General features: G+C 38.0%; 1 long non-coding RNA gene across 1 annotated transcript in view; it reads right to left on the reverse strand.

Moving 5' to 3' along the window:
• LOC133102591 (uncharacterized) overlaps nucleotides 1-13,710 on the reverse strand; it is a 334,490-nt gene that overhangs the window by 121,152 nt on the left and 199,628 nt on the right. Inside the window, exon 3 of the long non-coding RNA XR_009703004.1 lies at nucleotides 10,332-10,456. This is a non-coding gene — a long non-coding RNA (uncharacterized LOC133102591). The remainder of the gene's footprint in view (nucleotides 1-10,331; nucleotides 10,457-13,710) is intronic.

Raw genomic sequence — 13,710 nt, forward strand, 5'->3', positions numbered from 1 at the left:
CATGGTGCACAGACACCACAGAAGCCTGGACATACTCTAGGTGTTAAACTTGAGGGGAAAAAAAGAGAGAAGAGAGGAAAAGGAAGACAAGGATATCAGAAGAGATGCGGAAGGAAGAGAATAAAAAGATTTCAGAATTCTTCTAACCCACTCAGATGATGCCAAGGAACCAAACATAGCCCTGCCCCTTCTGAGGAGCTGTGGGTAGCGCAGGCAAGGTCTGACACAAGTATCATGTCTCTCAAACGTCTAACTTTTTAAGTGTATTTAAGAAATAGATCACTAACAGTTAATTCTCATATACTCAATTATATCTATAGAGACAGATAATATATATCATAATATTATCATAGGGAGAACAGTTACTCAGGTCACAGACATACTGCTTTCAGTTTCTTATAGTACAAACCAATTTCTTCCATTTCCTTTTCATTAAAGTATTGGTATAAAAATACAGTGAAATGGAATAAATGGTTTCATTTAAGTGATGTTTCCCCAGGGGAAAGCTTACTGACAGAAACATAGTATCAGGTACAATGTGCTAAGAACTGATTTACTTTATTCTTCATTCAGTATGAACTACAGAACAATGCACAGATATAAAAACAGGCCAACCATAGATTTGAGTGCAATATTTGACAAAATAATTGCCAGTTTCCTTCTAAAATTATTTCTCTGGTATGCAGTCAGGTTGTTTGTTACAACAAATTTTCCTCAACTGCTTCTCAGTATATTTGTAGTAAATAATTTGTACTCATGGTTCTAAAGAGGTGATGCAGAAATTCTAATGAAAGCATGAAATATTCTGATAGCTCTGAGGTTCTTTTACAAGCTAAGTCTTCAAACTTTCCCACCAAGCTTTAATTCCATTTCTATCTGTCCAGAGGAAAACATATTATTCTGATTTTCATTCTGCTTCCTGAAATTCTCAGTTGGCTTTCCTCATATTCTTCATTAGTTCAGTGTTCTCCACCATGTTTCTCTCCCTAGCCACTCCACTTTTGTGATCATCTCTTCACCACTCTGTCAATAACCACAGGACTCATTAAAGAGAGAGGATGCCAAAAGTTATTTTGGACAAAGGGAATGGGCGTGGCATTAAGAGTTGTAAACATCTACAGATTCCAGATGATAGAATTTAAATTTTGGTACCATTTTTCAAGTTAAAAATAGGAAAATGATAAAAGCTTTTGCACAGCAAAGGAAATCATAAACAAGACAAAAAGACAACCCTCAGAATGGGAGAAAATATTTGCAAACGAAGCAACTGACAAAGGATTAATCTCCAAAATATACAAACAGCTCATAAATAGACATTTCTCCAAAGAAGACATACAGATGGCCAACAAACACATGAAAAGATGCTCAAATCAGTAATTATTAGAGAAGTGCAAATCAAAACTACAATGAGGTATCACCTCACGCCAGTCAGAATGGCCATTATCAAAAAATCTACAAAAAAATAAATGCTGGAGAGGGTGTGGAGAAAAAGGAACCCTCACACACTGTTGGTGGGAATGTAAATTGTTACAGCCACTATGGAGAACAGTATGGAGGTCCCCTAAAAATAGAACTACCATATGACCCAGCAATCCCAGTACTGTGCATATACCCTGAGAAAACCATAATTCAAAAAGAGTCATGTACCCCAATGTTCACTGCAGCACTATTTACAATAGCCAGGACATGGAAACAACCTAAGTGTCCATCAACAGATGAATGGATAAAGAAGATGTGGTACATATATACAATTGAATATTACTTGGCCATAAAAAGGAATGAAACTGGGTCATTTGTAGAGATGTGGATGGACCTAGAGTCTGTCATACAGAGTGAAGTAAGTCAGAAAGAGAAAAAGAAATATCGTATATTAACACATATATGTGCAATCTAGAAAAACGGCACAGATTTACCTATTTGCAGGGCAGGAATAGAGACTCAGACATAGAGAACAGACATGTGGACACAGCAGGGTAAGGGGATGGTGGGACTAATTGGGAGATTAGGATTGACATATATACACTACCATGTGTAAAATAGGTAGCTAGTGGGAACCTGCTGTGTAGCACAGGGAGCTCAGCTTGGTGCTCTTTGATGACCTAGATGTGTAGGATTGGGGGGGTGGGAGGGAGGTCCAAGAGGGAGGGTATATATGTATACATATAGCTGATTCACTTCGTTGTACAAGAGAAACTAACACAACATTGTAAAGCAAATATACTCCAATTAAAAAAAAAAAAGGAAATGAGAAAGGAAAGAAGAAAAAGAAATAAGTAAGGCACACAAGCAGGAAGGAAGAAAGGATTCCTTTCAAGAACTGGACCTCCTTTCACTGGGTTCCATGTGGTCATTTATCTTCATGTTTTCTCTCATTTTGCTAAAGCTCATTCTGCAGTAACTAATGTATATGTATATTAAATCATCACATTGTACATCTTAAAAAAAATCACATTGTACAACCTAAATATGTATAACTTTTACTTGTCAATCATACCTCTATAAAGTTGGAGAAAAAAGAGCACAAGAATCAATAATGATTGTTTTCATTCTTGAAATATATTTATTCTACACAGATATTTGTATAATAGTTTGTCTGGGTATATAATTGTAAGTTGAAAACTATGTTCCTTTTGAATTTTAAGCTATCTCTCCATAATATTCTTACCCCAATGTTGCTTTCGACAATTCTAATGTTATTTTGATTCTAGAGTCTTTGGAGTTAAATGTGCATCTTTTTTCTTTTTTTGTTTTTTGTTTTAATTCTCTCTTTGGAAAGTTTTGGGAGCCTCTGCTTTTTCTAGAAGTTCTGAAAATTCATTAAAATGTGCTTTGATGTGAATCCTTTTTTGTTGGGCTCCTGCTGGGTTCTTCTAACTTGGAGACCCTTGTATGTCAGTTCTGGAAATATTTTTTGTCTTCTATTTCTTGAGCAATTTCCTAATGTCTGCTTTCTTTCCTCTCTCTTTATGCAATATCTATGAGCTGAATGCTGGAACTCCTAGATTGATCATTTAATTTTCTTACCTCTTTTCTTCTATTTTCCATTTCTTTATCTTTTGATTCTATTTTCCCAGGGATTCTCTCAACATCTATTTGATTTTTCTAAATGATTTTAATTTCTGAGAACACTTTCTGAGTCTGTTTATTTATATAAGCATCATACTTTTGCTTTTATTTTTTTGTTTGTAGTGGATGCACTATTTCTTGTCTTTCTGAGGATTTCAATTACAACCATTGCTTTTGTTTAAGTGTTTCCTATTTTTCCCTGCATTGTCTTGTTTCTTCTGATTTTCCTTTAAAAAAATTTGTCACACACATATGTTGCTGTGACTTGTGTACAGAAGCTCAGAGCTTCACAGGTTCTGTTTCCTCTGAACATTAATGGCCAGTCTCCTACTTGGGAGAGAGAAACCTAGTATCCAGGGAGGGAAGGAGACCTAAGGGTCTAACTGCACCTGGTACAGATTTTTCTCTGCTCCAAGAACCATTTCTAACTTAATGAGTCAGGGAACAACTTGAGAGTGAGTTTTGCGAGCTGCATTGGTCTTCAGTGAGGTCGGCTATAACAAGCAAATTCACATACCGGAAATAAAAATCACAGCACTCACAAAGAGCTTTCTTGACATCTGCCTTGATTCTTTCGTGGTGTTTGTGCATGTGTGTCACTCTCCCCTTGCTCACTAGACCCCAGTCACATTCATCTTCTTTCAAATGCTTATTTTAGAATTCAGACAATACTTCTGTATATAGACTGTATACAGCAGGTACAGACTAGAGGAGCAACCCCCAAACTTATGACCAAATAGAACCCCACCACCTAAGGAACCATAAAACTTTATAACATATCTATTCAAATAACATAAGGTAAATCAATTCTTTGTTGACCATAGGAAATCATATATGTAATATAGTGTGCTTAAAAATGGATGTTCCATAAAGACACGTTGATTGATTGGATGTTTTTAAACACGCGTAGAATTCCTTTAACTAACTATTCCAAGCACTATATAGGATTGGCTAAAACAATGTTCACAAACGTGATCATTACATAAAACTAAGGATGTAAACAAAATCCAGATTTCTGTAAACCTGAGTTTTTGCATGCTAATATTTCTGTGACAATAGTAAAGAGTTTCTATGATTCAAATATTTTGTTCTTGAGATTTGGCAGTGATTATCCTGCCCAAGTTCCCTTCTCTGAGAGCTGCCACCACCTGCCCCTGGAGTCATGTTTGTACTTCAGGTCTGCAATCCATGGCTATAACCCACTGGGCAGTTTACGTAAGGACTAGTAATGAAAAGACTGGGCTGAACTATTGAGGGTTTCTCTCCAGGAATTTGGAATAGGATCAAAGAGCAGAAAAGTCAGTCAATGGTGGCTGCTTCTTTGTCACATGATGTAGGCTCCTAGGTCAAAAGATCCCACCCTTAGGAAGCTGTGATAGAGAACTAGGCAAACAGAGTACAAAAAACCATTCTTTAGGAAGAAAAGGACAATGAGAGATGCCTTGAAATGGTCCCATGTATTACCAGCACATGCTAAGAAAATCTGCCCTGGATCCTGGTGAATATCAGTTCAAGTTCTTGTCATGATGCCCCCACTACCCTCCTATCCTTGGATCCATGGGAAAATCCTGTACCCTCCTAATTAAGCCCTTTTTCTATAAAAACAAAATAAATCGCTATATGCAAAGGCATGATCACTATTTTATTGATGCCAAGACACACCTGACCACTGCCAAATAAATGTTACAATTAGCGTTGTATTTCTTCATATCCTCCTTCACTTCCAGAATTTATTTTGATGTAAATGAGAGTTGTACCTCCCAAAGGACTAAAAGAAAATCAAAGAGTACAACTTTCCCTCAGAGAACATATGGTCCTGCTGAAAGTTCCTTTGAGTTTTGCCCTTAGAGTGAGGAAGCTTCCTAAAGATGAATTTACGAGTGCGGACAATGATGTCATGGTGTGAGTGTGTCAGTGGGCATGTATTTAAGCTGCCACATATAAATCCTGCAGTTAAGAGCCTGCATGAAAATTAAATTACCAAGTTAAAATATAGCTTGAAGAAATAATTATCAATCCAGTGTGCATTTATGCTGAGAAATATTTAGTCTACTGTAAATGAGCCACCAGGGTGTTAGATTACAACATGCCCAGAATTACAGAATGATTTATATGAACTCCTGGGTCTCAAGGAATAAGCATATTAGCACAGAGGAACATGAAATAGAATTACAGCACTATCTGATAACTGAGTGAGCGTATGTAACATACTTTCACAGAATCATGTAATAACAACAATAATAATAATTAATATATGTATAATACTCTACTGTGTTAAAAGCCTCTTTAATATACTTTAACGTTACCTTATTGGAACTTCCCACCAACCCTGTGAAGTACATAGTCACTATTATTTCCTAAAGAAGAACCTGAAGTTCAGAGATGCTAAGTCACTTGATTAAGTAACACAGTTTGGAAACGGAAGAGCCTGAATTCAACCCCAAAATCCTTATATCAAAATGTGTTGTTCTTTTACTACATGATATTGCCATCTAAAGTTAAAAAAAAAAAAAATTTAAGCTAGCAAGTATGCAAATCACTTTAACACTGCATTTTTTTTTCAGAATGAAGTCACAATCTGTAATATGGCTCAATAACTAAGCAATCAACACACCATAAAGAAGGAGACTGGGCACTACCCTCTGTGCTGCCCAGATGAAGGCCTGTTCTCCATGTCCAAAGGCTTTGCTGCCCTTTAGGAGTTCTCCCAGAGTCAGTAGCAGTGGGAGGCATGAGGTCAGCTCTGGGTAGTTGGTCACTGGCAACCAGGATTAGCAAACAAGAAAGCTACAACAAGCTGTATCCACAGTCCGGTCAAACAAGAGGAGCCCCTCTGTCACTGTGTAGGGAGGCCCATGGGCCATTATAAGGCCATAGCAGGAGTAATATGAAACTGAAATAACACTTTGAAAATAAATACACAAACCAGTGAATTACTCTTATCATACTTGCCCTTGTCTTTTCACTGTTTAAAAAAACAAAAACAAAAAGACACATGCTCTTCTTGTCCTCAGTCCCTGACCATAGGCAAGTGCCTTCCTTTCATATCCTTCTTCTGTAAAAATAGGGATAGCAATTCCTATCTCATGACATTGTTGAGAATAGTTTAAAATAGAATGCATGTAAAGTGCTGAGAACCATGGCTAGCAAGAAAAAGGCTCAATAACTATTGTTATTTTTATCAAGAACCAAAACCACACAGCCCAATGTCTACATTAACTTGACTCTTCCATAAAACTCTTGCCCAAGAGGATGAAAGTACAAATAACTATTTTTAATTTCAGGAACTTCCTCCAAATCCATATATGAGAACTTTCAGCAAGCCCTAATTACCTCCCTTCTCGGGACAGTAGACCACTCAACCGGACTTGTCAAACGACTACTTACGCTTCCACACTCCCTCAGAAATCCTTGCTTCACTGTGGCCACAGATTCTAAACTATGACGTCATGAACTTTGTCGAATCCCAATCAGTTTACTGCGTGGAAAGACCTTACGCTGATTCTAGAAACCTCACAAATATCCTGGCCCTCACCTGCCCCCTCAGAAATATTCATAAGATTTCAACAAGACACTGATCTTCCTTACTGGGTTAAGAATAAATGTAGTTTAGCTCTACGATGATGCTCTTTATGGTGAGTCAGCAGTTAACATTATTATTATTATTATTATTATTATTATGTATATCTTTCATCTCTATAATCATGTGTTTTCCAAATATTGCCCAAGGGGCTCTGAGACACTGAGGTGAACGCACATGGTGCAGTGGGACATGTGAATTTTTGAGGAAAACACTGCAATCCCTGACGTCCATCAGACACCGTATGGGCAATTTTAACATTAGATTGTTATGTTCCTTTTGAGACATCATATCTTTGTGAAACTGGATTTACAATGGTTGCTGTGATAAAAATCAAGTACTACATGGTAGTGGGAAAAGAAAAATGAGGCTGACGGTGATATCAAAATTTGAGAAGTGGTGCAGCACTCAACAGGCATACAAGTCTCATTAGTAAGTAGTTATGGCTATTTTGGAGTGAAATAAAAAATCTTTTTCTTTTAATGTATGTGCATTATGTATTCAAATGGCTATTAAGTTTTTAGGACTTAAATATTTATTAAGTTGTTTATTCCTACCTACTTCATAAATGGAACTGTGTGTTTTTTCTTTTGGTCTGGGAGTATCATAAGAAAAGCTCACCAAGACACTAAGGGCACTGGGAGTGAAGAAAGTTTAGGAACGTCTGCTCTAACCTAGTCTCTGTGCAACTGTGACTGGACAGAATTTAAAGAAAAACCTAAATCCAGGGTAAATTGCCTTTGAGGCTCTCTCCAACCTTCAAACCTACCAGTCTTTCCATGGGTTTCTCCTTTCCTCAAACGTCCTCATATGAATTCCTAGATGCCCAGAACTTCCCCTACACCCCAAGGAAAGTTCCCATTCTGATTATCAGGGAGATTAAATTTATACACTGTAGAGATGGAGTTGCTTCTCTCTGTCAACTTAGTTCTTTCATTCAACAAATATTTGTTGAATAGCAGATAGAAGTTAAGCATAGTTCTAGACTGCAGATACATGGGTTAGAGAATTTATTACGTTAATAGTTCTAAAATCTTGGAAGCTCATTTGTAAATGGCTAAAGATTTTCCAGAATAAATGCACACTGGAATGATCATAATTTCTAAATTGGGTATCTAATCCAAGTAAATAGCAGAATTTTCAGCCAAGAGATACAGACATACCACCTACTCTGTTCACAGTAAATTTAGGCCAGAACTGGGGTTAGTTATAAAACTTTCAAACGTGTTTTTCCAGCTGTGAGAGAAACATACATGTGAATGACCAATCCTATTTTCATTTTCTTGCTTCACTTCATACACATTCCAAGAGTTTTCATCAAAATGATGCATTTCTTTCATAGAATAGGCTCTGGGTCATCCAGCTCTTCTATCAGGACCAAGTGATGATCTGTTCTCTAAGTTAAGCTAATACTTTCTTGCTGTAGCTCAAATTTTCTTTTTCTAAGAGCCTCCTGGATACAAGTTCAAATTACCTTTAATATTAGAATGTTCTGAATTACCTTCTGAATATACTCTCAATTTTGTTTTTCCCACCCCCCAAAAAATTCAGGAAATATTTTTTCAAGTTTACAGAGAACTACATTTTGTCAATTAATAATAGTCTAGTAAAGATGCAAAAAGTTAAATTTCTTCATGGAGGCTCCAAATTGCTCTGTCTATATGTTCTATTTTCCTTGTAACAAACTCAGACAAATGGAGAGGTGCCTCCAAACTGATCCTTCATTTACAAAACAAAGAAACAAATGAGAGACTCAGAGCTTTTGTATGAGGAGCTCCTGTTTTGGCTTGACAATGAATATATGTAGTTTTCAAACCCCAATAAGCAGAGCAGTACCTTGTTGGATCCACGGGACAAATTCAAATGCACTGAAGTATTATATTATAATTTACAATGAAAAACAGAATAAAGGAAAATATCATTCCCTCTGAAAGTCTGAACAAACCTATTCCCTTTTCACTCCTCTTAGAGTATTACTGTCAGGTAAGATTAAGGGGGGCCCACAAAACCTTTGGGTCTTAAAGCCATGCCAAACCAAGAACAAGGTTAGTAATTTTTAGGGTCCACATTTTCTTCTTCACACCAAATTGGTACAATAAGAGAATGACACAGTGACAGGAAAGGGAGTCGCCAAACCAGCAACCCCTTGTGACAATAAGTGATTCTGTTTCCTAAGGGGAAGTGAGGGATGGAGAGCCTCAGCAAATGGAGCAATTTTAAGTCCCAAGGTCTGGTGTTTCCTAAGTGAAGACAGGAAAAACTCAATATGAAATTCTGCCTGAATGAAGCCTCAAAACCATTAGGGACAAATTTGCAAAAACAGATATTGAATCTGTGCTTCTGTCTCCTTGCCTGACAACAGTGTGCAAACAGCACGTGCGCACACACACACATACACACACACACTGCAAGAAGAGGCTCAGGTGAGGAAAACTGCTCTTCTCAATCATTTCCAACATGTTGAAGTCCTCAAGGCTTACTTTAAAAATCATTAATGTCAAAGAAAATTAATAATAATGTGCATCAGTAACTCTTGTCTCTTCCTCTGCCCACTGCCCACACCCTCCCATCCAAACCCACTCATTTATACCTTCATATGAACTCAAGTCACTGTGCAACTTCTCCTAGGGATTTGGGGGTTAAACTTTATCTCCAAAAATGATGTAAATGACCGTGACCCTCATTGAGGAAATGGAAGACATACATGAAACAGGTAAGGGAGTTACCAAAATTATCTTTCTGCTAATGACTTATAAAAATGCAGGATTAAAAATCTTCTTTCTGTTTTTATCCTCAGGGACTCTATAATGGAGAAACTACTTCTGATACATTTTCTTACCTTCAACATTTCTTCCTGCATCTTAGCTTCGTAAAAACTTATACAGATTTGAAGTTTTCTTTTAAAAAACTCCTGGACCTACCAGGGGCTAGTTTCACTTCAACCTTACTCTGGGCTGCCTTTTGGCAAATTCTACATGCCCAAAGGCGTTGCTGGTTAGATTGTTTCTGAACTGGAATGTGCAGCTGAGGTTCTGATTGTTAGGTAAGAGTTCTGATTAATTCCATCTATCTATAGACCTGCCACAGCACCAGGAGCTGATCATGCTAGATTAACAAACAAAGCAGTTCAATTTGAAAAACAGATGTTTAGTCTCTATGCTCTCCAGGCTCTCACAGCAGGGAGTCAGCCTCCGCAGCCCAGAACCTTTTACATATTTGCATGCTTGTGTCCCGCTGGAGAAGAGCCCAGGTGTTTGTGTGAAGGACTCTGTTGGATGCGCAGCCTACTGAATGAGGAAAAACGTTACACGCAGTTGTTGTCCTGAACTTGGAGAGACAGAAGTGATCTGCCTGGAATTGGCAGGAAAAGTTAAGTAGAAGAGATAAAATTTTACTTGTCCCTTTGAGAAGGGGTTGGTTTAAAATAAGTGAAGGGGATATAAATTCAGCACCTGTGTTGGCATTGCCGAATTGCAGGAGAAGCCAGAATTAGCCCAGCATAGCACAGTGGCAAGGGCAGGGGAGCCCGAGGTGGATGGGACAGGAAGAGACCGGCAGTGCAGTCGAGATGAAAGCTCTTCTCCTTCTTGGAGAGGAAGGACAAGATGACATAGGCTCTATGACTATATTTCAAGCCTGTATTCTTTCCTGGTGAACACGCATAGTGAAAATACTTTATACTGACCGTTCACAGGTTTGAAATCCCAGTTCTTCCTCAGGGTCCTGGTAGAGCTGGTGCAGCTGGCTTGGCTGGGCCTCGTGACTCTCCCACCTCGTGTGCTGATGCTGGTGGTGAATCTGGGAGGCAGTCTGGGAGAAACATACAGGAACAGATTTATTTTTCAGAAATGTTTATTTTCTCTTGGCTCATCAATGTTGATACAACTGATAAAATACAACCAGAAAAGACAGAAAAGCCAGAAGAGATGGGATGAAATGAAGCTGAGTAAAAGGTTGAAAGCATTTAAAGTGAAAACTCTTGCAGTACTGTTCGTTTCCTGTGGACGATAAAATAATATTTCTGAAATAACTCTAACAGGAATAAAGAAGTCACTAAAAGTCAGTGCTCTTCTCCAAGTGTTTTTAAGTAAGAAAAAAAAAAGTCCATTCTGTAATAATGTAAAAAAAAAAAAAATCTTAATTATGCTGCTTATGGTGCCTATGTATACTTGTTCTATTTTGAAGACTCATCTATGAATTCCATTTTGGCAGTTAGTGACATTTTAATAGCTCATCATTCACATGAAAATATTTTTCACAGGGTTTTAGTTTGCCATTCTCACTGTAGTCAGCAAAGAAATCACTGTCACTCATTTTAACAGTGCTCACTCACAGTGCTTGGCATATAGTAGATGCTACATAAATATTTGTTGAGTTCAATTCTTGGGAGATTTACTTGCTTTGCAGCTAAAAATGTAATGTAAAATGACTAATTTCTAAAGAAACATCTTTTTTCAGACTCTCAAATGCCACAGCTTAGGATTTCTTTTGTTTGCTTTGTTTGCAGTAACAGCAATGAGATATAATCATAATAATTTACTCCCCTCTACCCAACTACCCAACTACCAGAATTAGAATTTATCTAATTCTTGATGGACTGGACACAACACAGAACTTTCAGAAATTGAATGTATCAACTAATTTTTTTGTATTTATTGACTTTTGAAAACTTAACTTGGTTCCTAAAAAGTTTTGAAGAAATTCCAAATGAAAAACAAAATTAATAACAACAAGATAAGCATCAGTACTGATGTGATAATATTCTTAATTGGGCCAAACTTAAATAAGGAAATTATTCTGCTTTATTGTAGCATAAAACTTGATTCAGAAGCCCTTGAATACATTAAGTAGAACTAAAGTTCAAACAGAATGAAAGAAAGGGTATTTTCTAGAAATGTTTCATCACATTTCTCTTAAAAACTTTTCTGGTAGTTGATTTCTAATCTCACAACGTTGTGGTCAGAAAGGATGCTTGATACGATTTCAATTTTCTGAAATTTACCAAGGCTTGCTTTGTGGCCCAGCACGTGATCTATCCTGGAGAATGCTCCATGTGCACTTGAGAAGAATGTGTCTTCTGCTGCTTTTGGATGGAATGCTCTATAAATATCAACTAAGTCCATCTGATCTAATGTATCATTTAATGCCTGTGTTTCCTTGTTGATTTTCTGTCTGGATGATTTGTCCATGATGTAAGTGGGGTGTTAAAGTCCCCCACAATTATTGTGTTACTGCCTATTTCTCCTTTTATGTCTGTTAACATTTGCCTTATATATTGAGGTGCTCCTATATTGGGTGCATATATATTTACTTGTTGGCTATCCATTATTTGTGGCAGTTTAGAAACTTTTTAAAGTTCAGAACAGTTCCTTCAGAGAAAAGGGTTTGCAGAGAAACAGTGTGCAAAACAGATTATTAGAGTTGCTTGGATGGAAAGTGGGGGGAAGCCATGGTGATCTAGGGAATCCTGCAGTCCACAAGGAGTTGGAGGCCAGAAAGAGCTGGGTTCTAAGCACACAACTCCACTAACTAGACCTTCCAAGCTTCAGAATTCTCATCCATTAAATGGAAAATATTACCTATCTTGTTGAATTGTTATGAGAATTGAATGAGATGATTGAAGTACTCAGTGCAATGAGTTGCAATAAGAGGTCACCAAACTGTATTATGGCAGAAAATGTTGGCACTCTGCCCCCTCTCCTAGAATCCCAATTCACCATTTTAGTCCATGTCACCCACCACCTCCCTTTCATCAGTACGTACTCTTGCTCTGGGGAGAACCCAGGCCAAGACAGATGAAGTGCCTGAAAATGTACATCACCAACCCATTGCATTCCAATGGCCCTCACCCTGTGACTGACTGACGGGTGCAGGAGTATTTCACTATCTTGCCTCCTTCAGGATCAAGCTAAAACCACCTCTGGAACTTGCCCAAGAAGCATACTTCCTACTTGACATATCACCTTTCCCTGTGTTGCTGCCCTACCCCCAATAGGTCTCCTGGGTATGCTTCTATAACAAAGCCTTTACATAGGAACACCACTCTTGGGGCCTGCCTCTGGGCAACCCGACCTAAGAGGGGTCAACGAATGGTTATGAGAATGATATACAAGGTACTGGATCATATTCCTAATTTCATTTTCAAACACTCAGCCCCATTACATCCTCTCCACGGCTTCTCTAATTCAAACCCAGAGGAGCCAAGTGGCCCCCAAGGCACCATGAATGTGCATGCCTCTCTTCTTTCTGTTTAGAACACCTTTCCCTATGAGAAACACCCACTCATCCTTCAGGACCTAATTCAAATCTCCCCCCCTCTGTGAAACACCCTGAAATCCCAGCAGAAATATCAATACTTGCTCTGTGAGTGCCCTTAAATTTTGTACCTATCTCTCCTATAAAATATGCCATATTGCATTGGTGACTATGTCTGGGAACTCTGAGAACAGTGACCTGATCCTGGGTACCTTTGCATTTCACCCAGTTCCTCTCCAGCCATCCTCTACCCACCTTCACCCTAATCACGTACATGTCCAAAACCCTTTCCTCAAACCCTTAGAACCAGATAAGCTTTGGAACTCAAAACCTCCCAAGCTTGGAATATTATTACAGACCATGTACCACGTCTTATAGAACATTCCTGGCAGGTTCTCGGGTGACACTCCCAAACCGAATACAGTGCAGTTTCTTCCTTGAGAGAAATGAGTATTCACACAAAATGAGATAAATAAAAAATGCACGTAGCCTCATATCCATTTGGGTTAGGTTTTGCCACTAAATGAATTCAGGCTTTTTAGAGTTTTTTGAATTTCAGATTTATAAATAAAAGGTTGTAGACCTTTAATAGAAGCTCAATATGTGTTTATTGAACTGGACTGGAGAAAACATCTTCTCATTGCTGTTTCCACTAAATCTCCTTTCTGCTTAAAGCTATTAAAAGCAGATTTTTCAAAGTTCCTGGATACAATTGCTTTTTACCAGAAGCCAAGATGAACTGCCCAAATCACCAGATTTCCCTTCCTGATTCCTGGAGAAATAGATTATGCCATTTTCCTGCTGCCCTG

This window comes from Eubalaena glacialis, chromosome 12, assembly GCF_028564815.1.
Source record: "Eubalaena glacialis isolate mEubGla1 chromosome 12, mEubGla1.1.hap2.+ XY, whole genome shotgun sequence".
Lineage (NCBI taxonomy): Eukaryota > Metazoa > Chordata > Mammalia > Artiodactyla > Balaenidae > Eubalaena > Eubalaena glacialis.